This window comes from Bos indicus x Bos taurus, chromosome 9 (genome assembly GCF_003369695.1).
Source record: "Bos indicus x Bos taurus breed Angus x Brahman F1 hybrid chromosome 9, Bos_hybrid_MaternalHap_v2.0, whole genome shotgun sequence".
In the NCBI taxonomy this organism is placed as follows: Eukaryota; Metazoa; Chordata; class Mammalia; order Artiodactyla; family Bovidae; genus Bos; species Bos indicus x Bos taurus.
In genome coordinates this window covers 69,510,751-69,528,981 of record NC_040084.1, presented here as the reverse complement: position 1 = coordinate 69,528,981, position 18,231 = coordinate 69,510,751, and the positions used below count along the sequence as shown (strand labels likewise).

At 41.9% G+C, this 18,231-nt stretch overlaps 1 long non-coding RNA gene across 4 annotated transcripts in view; it reads left to right on the top strand.

The window, feature by feature from the left end:
* Positions 1-18,231, top strand: part of LOC113898422 — a 123,714-nt gene that overhangs the window by 60,886 nt on the left and 44,597 nt on the right. The window lies entirely within an intron of this gene.

Sequence of the window (18,231 nt, the reverse complement as noted above, 5' to 3'; positions counted from 1 at the left end):
AAAATCATCAAGTCTCACTATTAGATTTAGCCTAAAAGGAAACGGCAACCCACTCCAGTATTCTTGCCTATAGAATGACATGGACAGAAGAGCCTGGTAGGCTACAGTCAATGGGGTCGCAAGAGTCAGACACGATTTAGCGACTAAACCACCACCACCACCACCCTTCCCATATGGGGGCTTCCCAGATGGCTCAGTGGATAAAGAATCCGCCTGCAGTGCAGGAGACTGGGGTTCGATCCTCAGGTGGGGACGATCCCCTGGAGGAGGACATGGCAACCCACTCCAGTATTCTTGCTTGTGGGCTACAGTCCATGGGGTCACAAAGAGTCAGACACGACTGAGTGACCAAGCACAGCAGCACAGCACACTCTCCATATGTTTTTAGAAACATGAACATATACTTTTGTGGGCCACAGCCTGACCACTGGCATTTGTCTAAGTTGTGCCGCTTTCCTTATATCTTTCCTAGGTTATTCAATACATTTTTCTCTGTAGCTTCAGCTCTCAGTGTTTAGCTCAGGAAACATTGTTCTAATGACACATTTGGATCTGCTCTATTTTCTTTGGCATAGAAAACCAGAGATACTCACTCTCAGGTTTGCTGGCCATTGCTACTTTCAGATGTAGAGATTCACATTGCCTGGGCAACAGAGGTAAAAACATTTTCCTCACCCATCATAGCAATAGATGACCCTTATCTTATCAGCCTACTTTCTCCGTGTGTATCTTAAATATTAATTTCCTTATAATGCTTTTGACTTTATAAAAACCACTATCAGTGTGGTGGGTCCCCTTCCTGTTCCTGGGAAATCACCAAACCCCATTGTGAGTCTATAGGAGGATAAGCCTCTTCTTAACCCAGTCACCTTGGCCCTAACTGACTGGCTCAGGGATAGTGACCAATGTCCAGTTGGGCCATTAGAGTCATTTTCTAGTTTTCTAACTGTACTTGAGGGGAAAAAAAAAAACAATAATCCTTGTTACGGGTTGACTTCTACTAAGAGTATATTCTTTAATTTCCTCAAATTTGTGAATTTTCCAGTTTTCCTTCTGTTACTGACTTCTAGTTCTATTCCATTGTGATCAGAGAAGGTACTTTGGATGATTTTAAACTTTAAAAATTTTACTGAGACTTGTATTCTAACATATGGTCTATCCTGGAAACTGTTCCAAATGTACTTGAGAAAAACATGTATTCTGCTTTTTGGGGGATGTTTTATATTTGTCTCTCATGTCTAGTCTGTTTATGCTGTTGTTCTTTAGTCCCTAAGTCACATTCAACTCTTTTGTGACCCCATGGACTGTAGCCCTCCAGGCTCCTCTGTCCATGGGATTTCCCAGACAAGAATACTGAAGTGGGCTGCCATTTCCTTCTGCAGGGGATCTTTCCAACCTAGGTATCAAACCCATGTCTCCTGCACTGGCAGGTGGATTATTTACCACTGAGCCACCAGGGAAGCTTCTTAGTTTATTTACAGTGCTGGCCAAATCCTTAATTTCTTTATTGTCTTCTGTTTAGTTGTTCAGTCCATTATAGAAAGCAGGGCATGGAAAACACTCAACTATTACTGTAGAACTATTTCTCCCTTTAATTCTTCCAATTTTTGTTTCATACACTTCAGGTCTCTGTTGTCAGGTGTGTGTATGTTTATAATGGCTATGTGTTCAGCATGAAGACTATCGACACTTATTCAGAAACTTAAAGAAAAATGATAACTTTTTCTTCAAGATGCCCAGGAAATTTAATAATAGATTGGGTAGCTCTATTTTTGCAGCTTAACATTTAACATAATATTTGAGATACATATATATGAGTTGTCATAATTCAAGGTCTAGAAGCTTTTGTATAGATAATTAATTCACATAAGGAGTTTTTTAAACAGTAAAAGAAAGATTAAGACAATGAAATGGATTTCTAATCAAATTTGAAATGGAAAGCAATTATAGAAATGCCTGCAGAATTTCTTCCTTTGTGAAAATGCTATCTTATGCAATTTATACATATGCAAAAGCTTTTATATATATACAAAAGATTCTTTGTAAGGCACCACTCACAGTAGATGAAATTTATGTCTGTAAATGCCTGTCATGATGTTCATGTAGTAATTTTGTAATCCAAAAAGTGAATCTTCTATATAGTATTTTTAAATGCATCTTCTAGCTCTCCAGCATAAAAAAGTAATTTGCTCTAGTTCTAGGCAATGAAAAAAAAAAAAAAAGTTCTTCTCTGTTCCTTTGCTGCTTTTTTATAGTGTCCTCCTGTGTAATTGATCCCAGAGCCTGGATGTGAGGTCTGCTGTTTCTTCAAAACTTTAAAGAATTAGTTCCCTATGCTTTTGATCCCTGTCAGAAAATTTCAACAAGTGAGTTAAGAAGCCTGAATGAATCAGAGAATGTTAACTTATGGACTGTATTCTGGTGCTCCAAATAGGTGGAATAACCCGCAGACTCACAAAGGTCATAGATGATCCCTAAAGATATACTGGTATGAGCTACTTTTCCTTACAATCTTCTCAGTCCATAATTCTTCCATTTGGAAATGCATTTGTCCTCTCCCTGGAACAACAAGGGGTAAAGAGAGTCCCAGACATAATTAGTAGCCTAATTCTTCCTTTGTCTGTCACCACTTCTCTCAACATACACACACACACACAATCACACACATCATTTTTACTTAGCCCTTATGGGAGACAGAAATTGCTCCAGAAATGAGCGGGGGCAGGGCCAAGGCTTCTATCACCAGATCTGAGGCTGAGCAGGGACTAAGAGTGGGCTTCTCTGCAAAGGAACAAATGAGTCGATCTGAAGTGGGGTTAGGTGGCCTGAATCTTCCAGGGCCCTCCTGAGCTGCAGCTGACCCACACTGCCAAAAAGCAGGTGGACAAAGAGATCAAGATCAGAGAGAGCACCAGCTGAGATGGTCTGATGGAGAAAAAAGAGGTGGGGACTGGCCAAGCCTATGTGGGCAACACGGACATTTATGTAACACTTTACGGTTGATGAGTGTTTTTCATCTTCACTGTGCCTTTTTTTTTTTTAAGCCACTGAATTACATAAGAGGCAGATAATGTTATTATTCCTAGATAATAGAAGTATCCCGGTTTACTTTCATGAATGCAGAAATTGAGGTTTGCCCAAAATCACAATTTTAGTACGGGCAGAGATATAACTCAAACCTATATCAGTTCATGACTCTTAAACGTGTGTTGTTTGGACCTACCCCCAGTAGATCTACTAGGTCAGCTGTGAATCAAAACACAATGCAGTAATTCAAGTCTTCCAATATGAAGTTTGCTATGGAGGTGGATGGTAAGTGGCCAGGTTGGGCTCGTTGGCTGTTTTCAAGAACTTGTAATTTAGTCTAAAGGCAATGGGAAGAAAATATTAAGAGTCCAATTCAAGTGAGTCTGAAGATGTCTGAGACTCTAGCCTGATGGGGGAGACTCTAGGAGCATCTTCATATGAGAGTGATGGGAGCAAGATGGGAAATACATCTTAAGGGACAAGAGAATCACTGTATTGACATCTTCATTATTGATAAAGTTCATCAATAGTATTTCACCAAACTCACTGTGAGGCAATGAACACAAGGTATCAGCATCTTTGGCACTAAGAGTTACAATCTTATTTAGAGGCAAGCACTGGTCCATATCCTTGTCCTACATTTAATGCAGCAAACTTCAGAAGGCATTTGTTCCTCTTTCACAGTTGGAGAAACAGGCTTGAGATACTGACTTTCCTAAGATCACACAGCACCAAGTTCCACATTGGTAAAGCCAAAACTATCCTAGATACCTCTCTAATGATAGAAGTATATTATCAGTCTACAAATTCAGGTGTACAAGAAAGTCTTAAAGATTTCTTTAACTTGGTTCAGTTTCTATTTTAAGCCTCACCTTGAAACTTCAACAACTATTAACCTGGGCCATTCAAGATTTCATCCCTCTCATTGTACCCTGAGTTAATGACAATGTTTAGGAGCTGATGTGGCATAAAGGCATTGGGTGCGCCTTCAACCTTAGCAATCTGCCCCACAGTAAGTAATATCAACACAGTCATTATTCCATTCAATGTGGCCCCTGGACTGTGGGCCAAAACTTGTCAAGTACAACAGATTGGTTTCTTTTGTGCTCATCGAGAAGGGGATGACAGAGGATGAGATGGTTGTATGGCATCCCCGACTCAGTGGACATGAGTTTGAGTAAGCTCCAGGAGTTGGTGATGGACAAGGAAGCCTGGCATGCTGCAGTCCATGGGGTCGCAAAGCGTCAGACATGACAGAACATTTGAACTGAACTGAAGTGAGAACTAGATTGCCTTTGGGCAGGACACATACTCTAGAGTACAAGCCTCACTCATCTCCCGCTCAGCTTCCCAGGTGGCGCTAGTGGTAAAGAAACTGCCTGCCAATGCAGGAGACATAGGAGACACAGGTTCTATCCCTGGGTCAGTAAGATCCCCTGGAGGAGGGCATGGCAACCCACTCCAGTATTCTTCCCTGGAGAATCCCATGGACAGAGGAGCCTGGTGGGCTACAGTCCATGGGGTCACAAAGAGTTGGACACTCTGAAGTGACTTAGCATGCACACACAGTCTTCCACTCACATCACTTCCAATCCTCACACATATGTTACCCACCAGGAACCTGAACACATTGAGTTTATGAGCCTGGTTAGAGAACCCACAACACCTTGGTCTCCATGGTCTTGCTTGCCTTAGTCCCTTCTGCTTGTGAGACCCAAGACCTTCTCTGCTAGTAAAACAAGGAAGTAGGGCATGAACTCACCCATCACTTTCTTCACAGCCCTGGGCTCTGGGGACTATATCTCATCTGGTGGAACATTTACTCACCATGCTTATTAAGGTCACTTTCTCTGGGCCCACAAATTTTCTCCTCCCTTGAGGGCTTAGGATTTGGAAAATAAAAGCCAGGATTTCCAAGTTTATCCAGCCCCTTCCTCTCTGGAGGTGGCCAGGGCGGTGGCTGGGAGTGGGGGTTTGGAGGTGGGGGGTGGAGACTTGTAAGCTGTTTCAACAAAGAAAATACAGGGAAGGAAAAATACAATAATCCAGGGTAAAATAATACCAAAATAGTATCTTGCCACTTGGAGTTCTTTAGAAAAGAAATGCCACTTAACTGTAAGGAACCAAGTATAGAATAAAGGTCTTAGGATGATTTGGATGAGGGTTCCATTGACTTTTCTTCTGGCACCAACCCAGTAACCACAGAGGGCAAAATTTGTAAAATACAGCACAGTGCCTTCAGTATTCAAGATTAGAAGCTGAAGAAGCTGGGCTCTCACAGAAGAGCAGCTTTACAAACCTCTTCCCGGCACAAATTCAGGAGCATTGTCAGAGCATGGCAAAGCGCTCTTGGGTGGCATGAGTTCACAGGGCACTGATGCCATTTCATTCATTGTCCCATTTCTGATATGTGCTGCATCAGGGCTCTCATAAGTGGAGTCAGCTTTCTTTTAAATTACAGGTCAATTTTCTGCATCCTCTTTGCTTTTCTATTTCTCCCAAGGTGGCAGCTGGGAAAAAAAGATATTAAAAAATGATGAAGGACCAAATACAGGAGTAATGTAGTCTGGCATCTGTAGGTTTTTGTCTACTTTTACCTAAGTATAGCTCTTCAAGGAGTCTCATGTGTCTATTATCAAGTCCTTCATATGAGATATTATCTCCTAAAAAAACAAAAAAGTGATCATTTTATTTCTTCTGCAATTTGGCACTCAAAAAGCCCAGATCAGCTTTCAGCTCAAGACATTGCTATCTGTACCAAATCATATATGAAAATATATCCCAGGCCTATAGCCTAGGTTCAGAAGTATAGAATGTGGAGATTTAAAAAACTCCTTGAACAACTGATGTGGAGGTTGGGGCAGGTAGGGGTATGGCAGGTAAAAGATGAGACAGAGAGACAGTGAGGGTCTGGGAGGACAGGCTGAGTTTAACATCCGGGAAGTGCAGGTGTAGGGACCCAAGAGGACATGGAAGCATTGAACATTGAGAACTTCCTTAGGCAATAAATGGCAATGACACAGGAGGCAGAAACCACCCCAGCAATGGAAAACCTAGACGTTAGTCATGGGGTTGAGGCCTCTGAGCAATGGAGAAAGAATAATGGGCAACCAGACCTCAAAGTGTTGTTGATTTAACCTTGCACAACCATTCTGAGTAAGCATTTTCCCTGTGTGCTGAAATGAGGGAAGTAAATGTCAAAAGGGAGTTAAATGAATTGCCTGGTCATAGATTTAATGAGGTGATTCAGACTAGAGTGCACCCCAAGTCCTTTCAAATCCACTCAAAAGCCTGAACGTTTTTCAACTTTACCAAGACTGACAGGGTACAGACCTGAGGACCTGTCAGGCAGGATTCTGTCCCAGTGGTTCTGGAGCTTGTAGAATTTCTCAAAACATGATCTGTGAACCCTGCCCCCAGTAAGAGTCACCCTAGCCACTTGTGAAAAATAGTACTTCATGGGACTGTTCCCCAGACATTCTGATTCAGAAGGTCTGGAGTGAATTTCAAGAATTTTAACTTTCTTGGAGATCCAGATATAGAATATTCAATGCTCCATTATCCTGATGGCTGAAACAAATTATGGTTGGGCATAAGACCTAAGCAGAGCCAACTGGTGTCTTCTCTTGGTGGACTATAGCCCATGGGGTCGCAAAGAGCCAGACATGACTGAGCATGCATGCACACACACACTAAGGTTTATATATATAATGTATATGTATATATACACACACATTTGAGAGTAATATTCTTTCCATTGATACTGCTAAGCTTTGAGGTTGTAAGCTGGGTTGACTGGGGTTCCTCTTGTCTACTATGTAGAAACAGAGTCTCTATAGATATTTACTAATCAGAAATAAGCTTTTGAGTCCCTTGGCTGTCACGATATCTAAAGTCTACCTTGGATCTCCTACTTTTTGAGCCCAATCTCCTTTTTTTTCCCTTCTTAAACTAGTTTGAGTTGGGTTTCTGCCACTTATAACCAGGTGGCCTCACTAGAGTGTGTGCAAAAGAGACCAAAAGGTTTATATGAATGCAGTATGAGTCAGCAGTGTAATAGGACTTCTAAATTCACCAAGGTTATCCTTGGGCTTAAAAACAAATGGCCTAAGTCACATGTTTTTCTTGTACTTCTTGATCGTCACACTGTCCTTGACTGATACTGTCCACTTTGGTGCCTTCAATTATAATGATTCAGAAACCAATATCTCCATCTACATCTTTGATCTTTGGTTGTGATTCAAAGTCTGCAGAACATTTCCACTTGGGTGTCCCCAGGCAGCACAAATTCAATGGGTACAAATACGCATTAATGATATTTTCCCCCCTCAAGAGTTGATTAACCTCTTGCCCTTGTCTCTGTGAAAAGCACAGTCATCCTCCCAGGTCGAAAGCCAGAAGCCTGGGCACTCTACTTACATCTCCCTTCTCATCACCATCCCAACGCTTCTACTATTATGTCCAGTTTGTTCTGCCATCTAAACTCTAAAGACACATCTAAATACCCAAATACAGCTAACAAAGCTGTTCATAATTTGGCTGTTGCTTACCTGGATTGTTCCATTTTTGTCTTCCTTTCCTTTTGAATTTTTTGTGCTAGCCACTTTAAAGCTTGAAAGACCATCCCATACTCTTTTGTCTCTAGGTCTTCGTATAAAATGACCAAGTTGCCTGCAAGTCTCTTCCCTCATCTTTCTCTTTGCCCAGTGAACTCCTATTCATTCTGTAAGGCCTAACTAAGATGTCATGTTTGGAAAGACTTGCCTCTGATCCTGAGTATGCCTTAAGTTCCACCGTTGTAAGTTCTCACAATGCCCCAATAATTCCTCATTGCAGCAATAATCAGTATGTTTTTTTACCTCACTATTCAATTTTTTAAGAGATAGAAAATGTACATAAGTGGAAAGAAGTATATGTCAAGGATGGAAAACTAAATCATTTCTTCTCAAATTAATTTTTAAGCTTAACACAATATGATCATCCACAGTTGGATGTCTTAATTGATAAAATTATCCTAAACTTCATCTAGTTGTATAACTGGGCAAAAAGAGCTTAAAATTTTCAAAAAAAAGGGAAAAGTAAATAACAGAAGATCAGCCTTATCAGGTACCTAACCTGTTAAACACATAAATGTTGGAACACTGCTTAAATTTACTCAATGACTTTTTATTTCATTAACAAAACTCCTTAGCAAAGACCTGAGTTGCATTTATTTGGTGGGGCCTAATTTCTGTCCAGGCTCCTACCTACAAGACTGTCTGGGAAGTATAGTGTTAGCTTTCCAGGCTGTGCAGAAAAGGGAGACAAGCTAGAAGGAGGGGAGGATTGGAGGCTGAGTTCTAATAAGCTGTATCCACCCAAGAATTCTGCTCCTGGTTCTGAGTTTGTTCCTGGTCCCAGTCTCAAGTCTTACCATTGTAAACTATCTTCTTGGGAGGGGGATCTTCCGCATGCACTTCTTCCATTTCCCAGCATAAGCTTTTAAGGCCAAGAATTATGTCTATGTTGTTCATTATTATATCCAAAGTGATAATCAATAAATTTGATTTTGATTAAAATGTAAATAAAAGAGGCCTGACTGAGCCTTGAACTATTAGACCCACTGCTTCAGGCAGTGATCCTTTTTGAAGACATCTTAAGGGAAAGAAAAACAAGCTGGGCTGAATTACAAGAAGATGGCATTGATGATGAGAAGCTACTAGTACCTGGTCATACAAGGAATGGAGAAGGAAATATTTTACCTAGAGACAGACATGCAATAATTTGGAAGTCTGTTACATGCAAGAAGAAATAGACAGGGTTTTGCTGCTTCAGAGAGTAGGACTAGAACCAACAGATGGATGGTACAGGGAATCAGAATTCAACTCAGTATCAGAAAGAATTGCGGCCTATTATATTCACCCAGGAGATGGTGACTGTCTTCCCACAGGAAATGGCCCTACTCAGGGATGTGGTTCCTAAGGATGTGGGCTGAATGATTTCTGAGGCCTCTAGGACCTTCGAATAAACTAAAAGTGCATGTGTGGGTGCGAGCGTGCTAAGGCGCTTCAGTCGTATTGGACTCTTTGCGACCTTATGGACTGTAGCCCTCCAAGTGACTCTGTCCATGGGATTCCCCAGGCATGAATACTGGAATCGGTTGTCACGCCCTCCTCCAGGGGGTCTTCCTGCATCTCTTATATCTCTTGCATTGGTGGCGAGTTCTTTACCACTAACACTACCTGGGAAGCCCAAAATGAAAGTAGACATATCTTTTCCAAAATCTTATTGAAACACCTGATTATGCAAGTTGCTAATGTTCTATTTCTTTAGGACTAAAACGAGCGCTTCATGCCCTTAGACCATGACAAAGCGTTCGAAGGATTCCAAGCTAAGCATGGCTGAACTGTAGTTCTGGAAATACACCTGGCTACTTGTCATCCTTCCACCATCTTACATCCAGTCGGTTTATCATTCCACATGGCTCTTCACACAGTATCAGCAAGGCAATATCAATTATATGCATTTGCTATTCACCCCCCATACTCCTTTGGTGGGAGGCCAATATTATTCTCCTCACCTTAAAAGCTAGCAAAGGTACAGACATGTGAAGTAATTTTCACAAGGTCACTGAAAATTAGATGAAGGCCCCAGGAGCTGATCCCAGCGCTTAATTTCCTGAGTCACGCAGCCCCCACTGCTCCTCTGCAGGAGGCCTGGGCTGAGAGCTCAGGAAAACATGGCAGTGCATTTATTTCTGCTTTTTCACTCATGCTTTTTAATAGTAATGCAATCATCGTGTTTTTCCAAACAAATTTATTTTTTCAGAAATAAAGAAACTCAGAATCAGGAGTAGAATTCTTTGACAGGAAGCTTCTTTTGCAGTACAATGCCTGAATTCTGATTACTCTGTTCTTGTTTAGAGGATTCCAGAAAATAGCGCTTGGCTAGTAGGTGTTTTAATAAATACCTCATACACATAGTACTTTAGTGGAGAAGTGATCTTATTCTTCGTCCCAAGAACTGCATTAACTGTGATGGAACTGGCTAGGGAGTGTTTAACAAAACAGTGCTTATACGAAGGGACACTCAGTTTGTAGCTATATGTGTCCTTCCATCTGCCCATTCGTGAATTATTCAACCAACATGAAACAGCACTGTTTGGGGGTGGGTTTTTTTTTTTTCCAACTGGTGGAATTTAAATAAGCTCTATTCCCCAAAATAACTTAAGAAAAAAACCCTACATCAGCACCTCCAACACTCCAGCACAGGCAAAGCTGGCCAAGGGCTGTATTTATCATCACAGGCTCTGCAGGGTTTTTAATTTTTTTCCAAGAAAATTGAAGGAGGTTGGTTTTCAAAGAAAAAATGACATTTTAAAAAATCCATTCAATTCTTAACTGTATTATCCAACATTCGTATCTTGATTTTGAGGTCATTCTCCTTGGAGGAAGATAAATGATAGATTTGTTCCTTGTAGATGTTTCCCTTAGTCAGAAAGTTCCCTCTTTTTGACTATGTTAATGACTCTAGAGAGAGTCCCACATGGAGAGAGGATCAAGGAAAGGAAAAGTTAGTACCAGACCTCACCCTGCTTGTAGGAGGCATGACCTGAGAGCAACAGCAACCCTGCCAGGAGACTTGCCTCTCATCTCAAAAGTGAAAGTAAAGCTGTCAGTCACTGAGTGGTGTCCAACTCTTTACAAGTCCATGGACTATGGCCCACCAGACTCCTCAGTCCATGGAACTCTCCAGGCAAGAATACTGGAGTGGGTAGCTGTTCCTTTCTCCAGAGAATCTTCCCGACCCAGGGATCAAACTGGGTCTCGTGTATTGCAGGCTGATTCTTTACCATCTGAGCCACTGGGAAAGCCCCAAATACATTTAAATGTTTTAGGGTCAAGCAATGGCACCCCACTCCAGTACTCTTGCCTGGAAAATCCCATGGACAGAGAAGCCTGGTAGGCTGCAGTCCATGGGGTCGCTGAGGGTCGGACATGACTGAGCGACTTCACTTTCACTTTTCACTTTCGTGCATTGGAGAAGGAAATGGCAACCCACTCCAGTGTTCTTGCCTGGAGAATCCCAGGGATGGGGGAGCCTGGTGGGCTGCCGTCTCTGGGGTCACACAGAGTCAGACACGACTGAAGCGACTTAGCGGCAGCAGCAGCAGCAGTGCGTGTTACACAAAGGTGAAAACCTTTCTGGAACAACCCCAATTTGAAAAATCAGTGTAGTATGTCTTTAAAGTCACTCAAAATGCAGTCCAGTTTCTGCTACTACTTTTTCAAAGACTCAATGACAAAATTTCGTAATGTGCAATATTTAACTGCTCAGAGTGTTGAAAACACTTTGTAAGAGTAAGAACATCAGAATTCAATCACAAGTACCCACATGTTGAAGGGCAGTTTAATAAGATATTGTGGCATTTTTTGTTTTCTTTGCTACTCTTGCTTGCTTTCTATTTTACTTGTTTGCCTGTGGAAGAATGAGAAACAATGAGGAGTATTTGTCCTTCCCCCACAATCCCGACCTTGATGACGAACAAGGATTGAAGTCCAGAAGACTCAAGGCTTCCTTTACTCACGGAAAATATTTGCCTTTTGGAAGTAGTGGATGAGGAAGGGTGGGTGGTTTATGGGTTGGGAATGGGGGTGCAGGGTACTGCCTAAACTAAAAGAGCTTGCTCTGACCAGGAAAGCAGATGGGGGCCTATGGAAGGGACAGAAACCCTCCACACCTAGGCGGGTGGCATTGGGCAATGGGAGGACAGAGAGAGAAGAGCTACAGGGGAGATGGCAGTTCCCCATGGGGTGGGAACGTCTGTCGGTGGCATCTAGACAGCCCCTCCCTGGGAAGGAAAACAGTACTTGGCAAAGATCTCTCTGCCCCTCCCCTCAGTTGATAAACCAGTGGAACCAACTGTTCTCTGTGTGTTCCCATCACAATCAGCAGTGACCATGAAGACTAAAGACCAAAGGGCCCTTCACGTAAGACCTGGCCTGAATAAGATACTTTGGACCTTTCAATAACCCTGGTGAAACTAGGGGAAGAGAATCTAGTAACGAATGAGATTGAATTTCCCATCATTACAGAAGGATGGAGGTTTAGAAATATTACATTTTATTTAAATGATGACAGAAAATTATATATTTTGCATCCTGAAATTAAGGTATTTGGTGGTGTGTGTGTGTTTATATTTTGTGTTCCAAATTATCAGGAAATTGCAAACCAAAAGTCAATTCTAATAATATTTCAATAGTTTGGAACTATGAAGATAGTTATCCATGAAACTATGTTTATACATAGAAAATAGATCACCAGACAGCCTTCAAAGATTTCATTTCATTTAAAATTAAAATCATTTCATTTAAAATGCTATGTATCTAAACTGGAAAATATTATTCCAATATGGTAATTAAATAAAAGAAGGAAAAGTTGGGCACATTTTTGATTATTCTTTGTTGTGAATGTTGGCACTTGAGGAAAAGCAGATTGTTGGGAGTTAGGTTTTGTTCTATCTAATTTGCTCAAGAAAGTAGGAACAACTTTCAGCTTAGATGGTTAGAGCGCTAGTCGCCAGATGGTGACATTGACCCATCACTGTTTGGTTGCCATTTCAGGAAGGTCATGGAAACATCGTCCCTGGGGAGTATGGCAGGGCACGGGTCTCAGGGGCAAGAGGCAACCATTACCAGGTGTTCTGCAGAAGGCAAGTCTGACACGCAGTCCTCTCGGGAACTTCGTATGCCCCCTTTTGCTCCATGAGCTGGGAGGCCACTTGCTGTTGGTCCATCACAGTTGCACACGGTGCTGCACTTCCATCGTGCTGAGCTTTCGGGATAGCTTTATACAAAGACAGTGTGGGCAGCCATTCTGCTGTGTGATTTGAGACACATTAGGCCAGAACCTTGCCAAAAAATAATCCACCCTCACTAACCCTGCAGCGTATAAGGTAGAGGTATTAATGTCTTTGGATGAGGGTCCCTGATAAAATGCACATATCTTCTGGGAAGGTAATCCCTTTTGGAAGAATTTGCATTAGTATCTTACTTTCACATAGAATGGAAATAGGAAAACATGCATTTGTTAGATGATTAAATATTAACAATGGATATTTTATAGGGAAAATTTTCTTCTCAGTTAAAAATAGAATAAAAATTACTAATTACACGTCATGCAGACATCTTTTTCTGTCTAAACAATATTAAAATGGTGAGGACAACTCATAACAGTACCAGTCACTGAGAAGGACCTTTCTCAGCTAACAGCATGGGCAGCCTTTGAATGTTCCAGCACAGGGGCCAGCCTGTTGTAGCATCCTAGGAATACCAGTGGTTCTTCTGCTCTCTGCATGCTACACCTGCAGAAGCAAAGATGGAGCCCTGTTGGGAGTCTGGGGGTGTGCCAATAGATAAGAGGAAAAGTCATATTTTTATAATTCAAAAATTTATGAGATAATTACTCCAGACTTAGCCCAGGGTTCAATTATTCTCACAACAGGATTCCTGTCTTCTTAACTTATCTTATATTTTAAACCGTTTTAAATAATTATGCAGGTTTTATATGAATTAACATATTCACTGGCCAGTTTGAGATTATATAAATAAGCCCTTATCTTGAACTATTATTACACATGCATTCACTTGCCTCAAATTTTGAAATAATTCTCCTGAAGCCTTCTTTGGAGCTTCAAATAAATGATTAGCCTTTCATTGTATTATTTTAAGTCTCAACCAAAGAACTGACCCAGATGGCAACCCAGGTAGCAACTAGGAGGGCGGTAGCAGGAGGACAGGGAATTCTGTGTGCTTAAGGAAGGGGGATGGTCGAGGTCAGGGCTTATGTTAATTTTCTAGGGCAGCCATAACAAAGTACCAGAAGCTAGGTGGCTGAAAACAACAGACATTTATTGTCTCACAGTTCTGCAGGCCGGATCTGAAATCAAGTTTTGGTAGGGCCATGAACCTGACAGGGAAGGGTCCTTCCTTGCCTCTTCCTAGCTCACAAAAGTTGCCAGCAATCCTCGGTAGTCCTCGGCTTATCCCTGGATCACTCCAGTCCTCCATCTTCACATGTCTGTCTTTCCTCTGTACCTGTTTGTCTCTGTGTCTAAATTCCCCCTTTTTATACAGACACTAGACAGACTGAATGAGGGTTCATCCTGATAATCTCATTTTAACTTGATTACCTCTGTAAAGATTCTATTTCCAAATATGATGACAGTCTGATACTGTGGGTTAGGACTTCTGATATATCTTTGGTGCAGGGTATGCAGTTCAGGAAGCAACAGTTAGAACTGGACATGGAACAACAGACTGGTTCCAAATAGGAAAAGGAGTACGCCAAGGCTGTATATTGTCACCCTGCTTATTTAACTTCTACGCAGAGAACATCATGAGAAACGCTGGACTGGAAGAAACACAAGCTGGAATCAAGATTGCCAGGAGAAATATCAATAACCTCAGATATGCAGATGACACCACTGTTATGGCAGAAAGTAAAGAAGAACTAAAGAGCCTCTTGATGAAAGTGAAAGAGGAGAGTGAAAAAGTTGGCTTAAAGCTCAACATTCAGAAAATGAAGATCATGGCATCCGGTCCCATCACTTCATGGGAAATAGATGCGGAAACAGTGGAAACAGTGTCAGACTTTATTTTTGGGGCTCCAAAATCACTGCAGATGGTGACTGCAGCCATGAAATTAAGACGCTTACTCCTTGGAAGGAAAGTTATGACCAACCTAGAGAGCATATTAAAAAGCAGAGACATTACTTTGCCAACAAAGGTCTGTCTAGTCAAGGCTATGGTTTTTCCAGTGGTCATGTATGGATGTGAGAGTTGGACTGTGAAGAAAGCTGAGTGCCGAAGAATTGAAGCTTTTGAACTGTGGTGTTGGAGAAGACTCTTGAAAGTCCCTTGGACTGCAAGGAGATCCAACCAGTCCATTCTGAAGGAGATCAGCCCTGGGATTTCTTTGGAAGGAATGATGCTAAAGCAGAAACTCCAGTACTTTGGCCACCTCATGCAAAGAGTTGACTCATTGGAAAAGACTTTGATGCTGGGAGGGATTGGGGGCAGGAGGAGAAGGGGATGACAGAGGATGAGATGGCTGGATGGCATCACTGACTTGATGGATGTGAGTCTGAGTGAACTCCGGGAGTTGGTGATGGACAGGGAGGCCTAGCATGCTGCAATTCATGGGGTTGCAAAGAGTCGGACAGGACTGAGCGACTGAACTGAACTGAAAGAGTATGGCCCTGCTGACATCTTGATTTTGAACTTCTTGTCTCCAAAACTATGAGGAAATACATTTCTGTTGTTTTAAGCCACCAGTGCTCTGCTTAATCACTCAGTCATGTCTGACTCTTTGTGACCCCATGGACTGCAGCCCACCAGGCTCCTCTGTCCATGGGGATATTCCAGGCAAGAAAACTGGAGTGGGTTGCCATGCCATCCTCGAGGGGCTCTTCCCAACCCAGGGATTGAACCCAGGTCTCCCGTATTGCAGGCAGATTCTTTACCATCTGAGCCACCAGGGAATCCCTTAAGCCACCTACTTTGTGGTAGTTTACTGTGGCAGCCACAGGGCACTAATATACAGTCATTACCTTATGTAGTTTTGGAGAAAGCCAGAGGCTCTGTTTTTGTAGTGTCAGTTCTGATGGTCCAAGTTTGAGTTATAAGGCTTTCCAATTTAGTTTGTAAGTCACACTCAGACTTCTGTGCACATATGAGATACTTGATGAAAACAAACAAAATGAAAACAAGTAGGATAATACTTATTAATTCAAGAAATATTTCTGGAACACTTACTAAGTGTTCAAGGTACTGGAAACAGCCACAGATAAAGCCTCTGACCTCATGAAGCTTACTCTCAAGGGAAGGATCCAGAAAATATGCAAATAGATAAAAATGAATGCAAAGAGACACAGATGTAAAGAACAGTCTTTTGGATTCTGTGAGAGAAGGCGAAGGTGGGATGATTTGAGAGGATAGCATTGAAACATGTATATTATCATGTGTGAAACAGATTGCCAGTCCAGGTTTGATGCATGAGACAGGGTGCTCAGGGCTGGTGCACTGGGATGACCCTGAGGGATGGGATGGGGAAGGAGGTGGGAGGCAGGGAACACATATACACCCATGGCTGATTCATGTCAATGTATAGCAAAAACCACTACAATATTGTAAAGTAATTGCTAAGTCACTTCAGTCGTGTCCAACTCTGTGTGACCCCATAGATGTCAGCCCACCGGGCTCCTCTGTCCCTGGGATTCTCCGGGCAAGAACATTGGAGTGGGTTGCCATTTCTTTCTCCAATGCATGAAAGTGAAAAGTGAAAGTGAAGTCGCTCAGTCGTGTCCGACTCTTAGCGACCCCATGGACCGCAGCCTACCAGACTCCTCCATCCATGGGATTTTCCAGACAAGAATACTGGAGTGGGGTGCCATTGCCTTCTCCGGTAAAGTAATTAGCCTCCAACTAAAATAAAAAAAAAAAGAATGCATCAGACTGGTGCATTGCAGTACAACAGGATGAAGGAATACAGTGACTAGATTAGGGGGCTGGGAGTTTTTTAAAGTAAAATGGTTAACAAAGTCTCCTTTGAAGAAGAAATGGTATTAGAGATCTGGAAGAAGTGAGAGTGAGCCATGCACAGGTCTGTGGAAAGTCATTTCTAGACAGAAAGAAAAGCAATGCACGTTGGAGTAGATGTATCTTTTTGAGTTATGGTTTTCTCAGGATATATGCCCAGAAGTTGAATTGCTAAGTCATATGGTTATTTTTAGTTTTTTAAGGAAACTAACAACCTAAATGCCTATCAACAGAGGAATGGATAAAGAAGATTTGTGGTTTATATGTACACACACACATCCTGGAATATTACTCAGCCATAAAAAGGAATGAAAATGAGCCATTTGCAGAGACATGGATGGACCTAGAGACTGTCATACAGACTGAAACAAGTCAGAAAGAGAAAAACAAATAACATACAGTAATGCACATATGTGGAATCTAGGAAAGCGGTACAGATGATTTTATTTGCAAAGCAGAAATAGAGAAACACACATAAGGAACAAACATATGGATACCAAGGGGGAAGGGGGGGATGAATTGGGAGACTGGGTTTGACATGTATACTACGTATAAAATGTATAACCAATGAGAACCTGCTGTATAGCACAGGTAACTCTACTTGGTGCTCTACGGTGGCCTAAATGGGAAGAAACTACAAAAAAGAGGGGATATATGTAAGCATTCACTTTGCTGTAAAGCAGAAACTAACACAACATCGTAAAGAAACTGTGCTTCACTAAAAATGTTAAAAAAAAAAAAGAAAGAAAGAAAGAAAAGCAGGTGATGAGGCTGAGCTGCTTTTTTTGAGTAACACCAAGAAGGCCAGGGAAGGGATCGAGGTGACGATGATATGAACCTTTAGATGAAGTAAGGACTTCGGCTCTGTTCTCAGCGTGATGGGTAAGGGATCAGCTCTGCCCCTCCAGAAGGAGAGTCGTTTGTGGGTAACAACCGCTGCTCATTGCACAGCAGCTCACCTCCTCCCAACTGTGGAGATAGCAGTTAGTTACCATGCCTGGTTCCCCTGACTGTGTGTCTCTGCTTCACCTAGCCCAGATGTGGTGTCCCCGGATCCCATGCCTTGGAATCCTTCCAAGGCCTGATTTCTTTACAGCAGGGGTCTGAAGCAGCCTGATTGTTAAGTGAAACTTCCCTTTTACCTAACTGATTGGAGGGTTATTTAGCAGCTGGAAGCCTGAACAAAAATGTTGAGTCAGGCTTTGAATCCATTTTCTCAGAACCTAAAATGCTCCCAAATGAATGGATTATGAATTCAGGAGAGAGTAAGAGATAAAGCAAGTTGCTTCTGGGACAAGAAGCTATGATGTTCACAAGTTTGGCACTGTTGAGTCTAGAAACGGGCATGGAAAAGGCTACCACAGGCCGCAGTGGTAGTCTTGACTACAGCCTCAAGACAGTTAGTTCAAAAACCTCCTGACAGGACAGCTTAACCTGATCTGAAAGAGCTCAGAGGAAATAGTTTTCCATCATAAGTAATTAATCAAATTATGTGTACAAATAGGAAACTTGTATTAGTACATTTATATAGCATTCAATAAATATTCAATAAGCACTTACACATTCAGACACAAATCAATGAATTAGATAAGTGTTTGAGACCATTCCAGTTGCAGAAAAAATTACT